Source organism: Puntigrus tetrazona, chromosome 9, assembly GCF_018831695.1.
Source record: "Puntigrus tetrazona isolate hp1 chromosome 9, ASM1883169v1, whole genome shotgun sequence".
NCBI lineage: Eukaryota > Metazoa > Chordata > Actinopteri > Cypriniformes > Cyprinidae > Puntigrus > Puntigrus tetrazona.
Window position 1 is genome coordinate 16,862,181 of NC_056707.1, and position 7,946 is coordinate 16,870,126.

General features: G+C 36.6%; 2 pseudogenes; both read left to right on the plus strand.

Annotated features, from left to right (window-relative positions):
* Positions 1-5,337, plus strand: part of LOC122351219 — an 8,385-nt pseudogene extending 3,048 nt beyond the window's left edge.
* Positions 5,338-7,889: 2,552 nt separating this feature from the next.
* The window catches only part of LOC122351712, a 9,640-nt pseudogene continuing 9,583 nt past the window's right edge, over positions 7,890-7,946 (plus strand).

The following is a 7,946-nucleotide window of genomic DNA, read 5'->3' on the forward strand; positions in this document are numbered from 1 at the left end:
TAATAAAAGGCAGTAGGATAATGCAACGCGCAAGAATGTCGACTTTCGTGATTGGCCATAAAACCTGCACGTTATAGCCAATAGGCGTTCTTCTCTATTAGTGCGCGCGGCATATTACAACCGCTCGTCGGAGCCGACGACTTCACGTAAATAAATTAACTAGGATGAACCTGGATTTGGGATGCAAACCTGGACAGATGTGAGAACAGAAAATATGATATAGATATGCAATGAGAAACGCTGGTCTATGGTATCTGCCGCAAAATAATATTGAGAGCACGTTGCTAGCTCATGATGGTGCGAAAGCGTCGCCTAGCAGGAATTATAAATCATATCGGGCCAGTTGTCACTTATCCCCGATCTAGAGAAGTATTCAGTATCGACCTCAATACCCGATACAAATATCGGATCGGAGCATCCCTAATAGATAATGCTGTGTTTGTTTATGAAATAAGCCAAGATTTGATTTAATTCAATTTCTTGTTGCGTTAAAATGAAGCAGGATATCGTTCAATCCGTCACAGTAGGGCCCTTCGGAGTGGACACATTAGTAATTGCTATTTTGTTGAATTTACATATGTTGAAAACTCTGGCCCTTCATGATAATGATGATGTGATAATTATGTCTACTAGAATAATACATTATTTTCTGAATTATTCCGATTTTTAAATGCCCATTAGCTTCCTTTCAATCCACGGTTAACATTTACAGCACTGTGTATACTACATAAAATATGGGACTATTTAATAGTACTTGTCTTCAGCAAAGGACTTAATGAAAATGTAAATTCACTTTCTGATAGTAGATGAACAGAAATAAAATTTGGTCATTCTTTCGAATCAAACAAATGTCCAAATCAAAGACTTCCAAAGCTCAATTTCTTTGAATTTATCATTGTTTTTACATATATAGTGCTGAAACCCAAAATATTAAATGGTATCAATGTATATTGACTGAGTAATCCACTGGTTTTTATAAAAATAAATTATTTATTTTTCCCAGAGATTTGGAGCCAAACTTATTTATTTATTAAATTATATATTAATTAATTATTTTAATTTAAAGTGTAGTTATGTTTAAATGGGAACCTGGTTTGATATAAAGCCATTATACATATTATTTGGATACTGATGTTTGAATGCAATTTTGGTCTGGTCTATTTGATTAGCATGCAGTAATGGCCAGCCATGATCCGCTGTAGTGTTGGAGAGGAGGATGACAGAGAGAGGAAACCATGGATAAATACCTTCCCAAATATGTCCCATTCTTCACTCTGCTGGCTCTGTCAGGACTCTTATTCCTGCTGTGGAATATCACCTCATTGGAAGTGAGTCAAGTCACGTCACCTTTATTCATGTAGTGTTTTTACCTTTTTCCTGACTTAAAAATGGCGCCGCCATTTGTAAATAGGTTTATGGGTTTACCTTCCGGTCTCATCCAGTCTCTGTTAATTGTAATCCCAATTTCTACTTCTCCTGATTTATTGCGCAAAACTCTCTGAACTCTGAAAACCTTGTTATGCTTCTGTAATGAAGTAATGAAATTACTTCTAATGAAATTTCTCATTGAAACTTCTGCGTTTTGTCTTCTGCAGAGCTGGAACTGTCAGACAGTATCTACCTTCTATCAGCTTCAGAACAGCATCCAGTCAGTCTTAAAGAGCTCTGAATTTTTTCTACCGGTGGAGTTTAATTACTCATTCTGTGCCCACCTCGGCCAGGAGCCCACTGCAGAGGAAGCCAGAGAGGAGAGCTATCTTCTCAAATCCATCGCCTGGCCAGAGCCGTTGATCCTGGGACTGCCGTTACGTCAAAGTAGCGATCCTGCACAGAGCTATTATACAATCCAAGACCCTGGAGATCTGCAGGTGGGCGGGCAACTGATAGTGAAGGTGCAGATACACAACTTTTTGGGACAACCCAAAAAACATGGAGGAGACTTTCTAGTTGCGCGACTTCACACTCCAGAAATGGCGGCTGGAGTTGCTGGCCAGGTATATGACCACAACAACGGAAACTATACTGTATTTCTCCCGCTTCTTTGGGCAGGTGTTGCCCAGGTGGAAGTGACAATGATTCACCCCAGTGAAGCTGTGATGGTCCTCAGGCGACTGAGAGGAACAATCAGACCGAGTGTTCTTCAAGAGCCTCTTCCGTTCAGGGTACCTCTCGGAGACCACTCTATGTAATTTGTGTTTGCCGCAGAAACAGCAGCCGCTTTGCAACTACACAGACCCCCAGACCGGAGAACCCTGGTTCTGTTATAAGCCCAAGATGTTGGACTGTGATACACGAATTAACCACTCAAAAAGGGGCTATAAGAAACACCTTCTCACTGTTTACGAGTCACAGTTCTTCCAAAGGTGAGTGAGGAGTTAAACCTAGTTCTACATTTAGAGTAGTGGTGGAGTGATATGTATATACTGCATTTATGTTGGCTGATGCCAACATCCATTGTGCAGATTATACATATTGTAAATATTTCAGTTTAATGATGAACATACTGTTTTTCTACTTTCTTCATGAATGACACTTTAATTTTGTTTTGTTCTAGTGGAGTAAATATCAAAATTCCAATACATTCTGCAGGGGTGGACAATGTGACTGTTCAACCTGCTAAAGGTATTGTGTACATGTAATATTATAAGTACACTACCGTTCAAAAGTTTTGTTGGGTTGGTAAGATTTTGTAACATTTTTGAAGGAAATCTGTCACCAAAGCTGCATTGATCAACAACACGGTTTGGTTAAAGAACACTGGCAATAAAATATATTGAATTGTTAATTCGTAAAATTTGACTTTGGCTATATATGGGGTTTTGGTTTAGTAATAAATTATAGCTCAGTCTGTAATTAACCTCCCTGGTACCATCAGCTTGACATGAATACAATAACTGGCTGCTGTCCAGATTACACAGTAAATCAGCTATTAATTGAAAATTATTCTTGAGGATGATGCAATTAATAGGGACGATAACTTGTAATTGAGGATTGCTTGCAGAGACTATTTTGTGATTTAAAATCAAGGAGCGTTTAAACATTGAACACCTAGCGCACAGAATATACAATATGTGGAAGAAATAATACTGTTGTCAAAGGGGGTATGTACACTGCATATATCTGGCTCAGATGGGAATCATGGTGTTTGCAAAAGGTGGAGCAGCTGATAAAGAACCCATAGCAGATAAAAGTGCTTTATTTTGTGATAACAAGCAGCTGGATGTACATTATCCTACTTATTACAGTGACTGATTGCCACAAAAGTAAATAATTAGACATTAAACATTGATCAGTGACAGCAGAGTGATATACGGTCAAGATGACCCATAGTACCACACAGACTTTTTTAGTGTACATGGTAGTACTGCTGCTTTCTATACAAGGCCATACAGCCTGTGTTTCATCAAAATATCTTAATTCTGAGGATTGGCAAAGGTTGTAAGGGTTTGGAATGACATAAGAGAATTTTTATTTTTAGGTGAACTATTCCTTTAATGTATTTAAATAATAAAAAAACTTACTAACCCCAAACCTTTGAAAGGCGTATCATTTTAAACATACAAGAACAGTATTAAGAGGCTTAAATTACAAGTTCTCATCAGCAGTTTCCTTTCCTTTCAGTACAAACCAAAGTAATGCATGTTGAATTCACTCCTTCCGGTACTACTACCAGGGATCATGGAGACCTTTGAGTGGTGCTGTTATGCGTCAGTTTAATGGCTCTTCAGTCATAACACAGTGTCTTCGAGGAAAATGGTTTACATGTATGGAGACTCCACGGTGCGACAGTGGTACGAGTATCTCATTGCCCATGTTCCAGGTCAGTATTATTTCTCAAATTCTTTTATATGTTCTGTATTGATTTGTCAAAAAAGCAAAGCATTAAAAATTAAGAAAATATGTAATTTAGTATATATATATATATATATATATATATATATATATATATATGTTAAATAGCTTACTTATAGACAACTGAAATGGATATTTGTTTGTAGTCTGATGAGAATTTTTAAACTTGAGTGGGATTGAATCTATTGTATTTTCTATATCTCACCCTGTTTCATCTCACAATACAGAGTTTAAGGAATTCAATTTTCACAGCCCGAAGAATGTTGGCCCATACATGGCAGTGAACAGCAATCACAACATACTATTGAGATACCGCTGCCACGGGCCACCGATCCGCTTCACGTCCGTGTCCTCGGCTGAGATGCACTACATCTCAAATGAACTGGATGGTTTCTGAGGGGCTCGGACACGGTGGTCGTGATTAGCATCTGGTCGCATTTAGCACTTTCCCAGTGCAAGTGTACATACGCCGCCTGCGCCACATCCGCAGGGCGGTGATTCGACTACTGAACCGCGAACCGGCGACTTTGGTGCTGATCCGCACAGCCAACCTCCAGAAACTGGACCCCGAGTCCAGCCTGTTTAACAGCGACTGGTTCTCCCAACAGCTTGACGCAGTTCTCCGAGCCATGTTTAAAGGTCTGAACGTCCAGATGGTGGATGCTTGGGAGATGACACTCGCCCACCATCACCCCCATCAGCTACACCCTCCACCTGACATTATATCAAACATGGTTAACTTCATCCTATCGCACATCTGCCCAGTGAGAAGAAAGAAAAGGCGAGGCTAAACTTCTTAAGGAACTGGTGCGACCTAGCAATAATCTTCCACACCTCTGTCTTTGGGATCAGCTTTTTTGCTATATATTCAGCTGCTATTTGCTATCTTGTTTGGCTTGCAAATGTTCAGTATGATTTTGCTGCCCATGTTAAAATGCAAAAGCACCATAACAGTTAATGTAGCCCTATTACTTTTATGGCACTATCCCGAGGTATGCAGAATCTTGTTAAAAATGTAACTCAACAGAATAGATAATTCTTCCATAAAACATTTTTAAAAATGGAGCACTTATTGTGATTGGTTTTACGTTGGACTGTGGCAGACCTCTTAATCTTGAATGAAATTTAGATTTCAGTAATGCGCTTTTTCCCCAAGTCCAGTGGCAACAAATGTATGAGATATTGCTATTTATTTCTAAAATGATTCTCAAATCATTTCAGCATATTTTCATAGTTAACAGGTGAAAATTAAACGTAACCGCTTTTACTCCAGTCAGGGATTTGAGCATGTATAATTCATTCAGAAATTCAGTCATCACTTACTCACCCTCGCTTTGTTCCAAACCTGTATTACTTAACAAAAAAAAAAACCACAAGATTTTTTTAAGTGATTTTCTCTGGTGTTCTACAGGAGAGTGAAAGTCATACTGGGATAGAATGACACCAAGGATTAAATGATGATAGATTTTTTGGATGAACTGTTAATTTAGGGGAGTTAAATCATCAACCTCAAGGCTGCAACTGTATATAAAAAAAAGAAAGATTAAGTTATTCCTGTATAATACAGTTTGTACAATAAAAAAAGAGAAGAACAGAAGTTATATGAGAGTATTATGAACTATAAAGTGCAAGCACAACTGCTCCTTGGTAAAGGAATTTTCTGTTCCTTGCTAAACAGGGATTTTGTTAGCTGGTTATTATTTGTCCAGCTGATTGTAGGCCAAGTGTGGTCACCAGACAGAAATATAAAGAGCATGCAGGTTGCAGTATCATCCAGAGATATGAATTATAATTTTTTTTTTTTTTTACAGCATGATTATTAGCGTTTCTATTTATTTTTTCTTTTATGCCCTTGATTAGTTTGAATATATTTTCTCCCATTCTGCAATTACCTGAGAAAGATCTGAAAATGTGTATGTTATACCATATGTTCTATCAGTTTCCATTTTGTGTAACCAAAAGCAATATAAGACATTTTTTGAATAACCAAAAATAGTAACTTTTTTGAAAAAAGGGTTGTTTACGAACAGTTCATGTGCCTTACACTAGCTATTTTTTATTAATTTGTTCCGTTCCATTTTTATGTGATTTACAGCTGTTAAAGTGGGTTTCTGTACTAGTTTCTAGTACAATTTCCTTTTTTTTTTTGTGCCATGTCTAGTGAAGTTCTCAAGATTCTGAATCCGTCCAGTGTTCATGAATTGCCAAAATAAATTCATTTCAAAGCATCCATTGCGCTCTTGTCTAAATATATTTTGAATGATCTCTGACACTGCAGATTGGTATATCATATTTTTTTGATGCAGTAAGCTCCACTCAGATGAGAAAATTATAATTGCAAATATTAAAGTTGATTGAAGGTATAAGATAAAAAAAAAAAAAAAGTGTGTTTTGTAATAAATGTAGAGTAACTGAGTAGAGTAGGCAAGGTATTCCTGTAGTATTCACATAAACACAATAACCCAATAATTAAAAATTCATAATGAAAATTTAATTTAAAATGGGGGTAAAAGTCAAATTAACTTACTGGTTACTGGTGTTTTGGAGCAGGAGGACTAACATCAAAATGACTACATTTTTTCATATCAACATGATCAGAAATCTTTAGACCATCTTGTTCTGCATACTAAACTTTGAGTGCAATGTCCAATCTTACCAAAACATGGAACGTTATGGGTTTCACTCAAAATTATATCAGCCTACGTTTCCACTCAATCCAGACATCAAGACCAGGACCAGGCTTGAGGGAAACACTGTCTTACATGTGAGTGGACGCATTATTTTTACAGTCTTGTAGCAGCTCGCGTATTATTTATGTTTACCACAGACATTCAAAGCGAAGAAATATGTTCAAGTCATTTTTAACCAATATTATATGTGTGAACAACTTGTAGGGGACGTTACTTGCTTTACGTGTGAATGAAGCACTTTTCAGGGCCAAATTGGTTCCAAGAAATCTGTTCTATGTGGATCCACACCATCTGCATTTCCATCTTCATCTCATTCTTCTGAATGTAGTTTCTGATAACACCACGCGGGGCCAGCAGTATACTCTCACAAAAACATATTCATTAGGCTAAGGGGGAAAATAGTATGCTGCTGCTTAGTATATACTATTTAGTTTATAAATTAAATTTGAAACATCATAATGCAGTAAATCAGTACTCAAATATCATTAACAGTAGATTGTTGTAAAATGTGACCTTGCTACATAATCCAAGACTGATTTTTAGTTGGCATCTATAAGCGCTTTATTATAATAATTTTGGCTGACTGATGAGTCAAAACTAACGAGGTGTTAGAAATCACGTCTCACTGGAAGCAGGTCAAGTTGTGTGCATTGCATTGTGGGATACATGTGCTTGGGTTGTACAATGCAAATTCCGGTGCTGTGTACAAAAAAATACATACTATGATCAAAATAAACAGCAGCAGAAATGAGTAATATAGTATTGCAATTCTCCTAATTGTTTCAAATAAGTACTTTAAAGTATGTGATTTATTCATAATGCTGGATAAAAGTGAATACCTAGGCAAATCACACACATATAAACATTTACAAGTACACTTGATTATAAAGTGCAGTTTTAGTAAATTTGATTTTAATATTCCTTTATTTTGATGTTCATCAGATTTTTTCAATATTACAGTACAGTTCAGTCACGTAGTTTATAGCAGTGTAGGTTTTGACTAAAACAATTTATGGATATGTAAAAATTGGAAAAGGAAAAAAATGCATTACAGTTGTTCAATAAATACTTTCCTAAAAATACATATAATGAAAGTGACTTCTAAAATTTATTTGGAGACATTCTGATAACAGTATGACAGAAGCTTAGGTGAAGAAATTCACTCCAGTGGTAAGAATTATGATGGTAGCTCAAAGTATATTGGATGGGAAAACATCTTTTATCATCAAGATGCATTAGAAACACAAGCCTTTTAAAGAATGTACAATCATACTAAAATGAATATGTAACATTTGTGCGTTATTAACAACTGTTAATTGTTGCTATAGGTACAAGTGGCACGGGACAATGACCTCAACTCTAAAAAAGAATCGGATGATCTCTGTTCATGAAGAAAGTATGTGG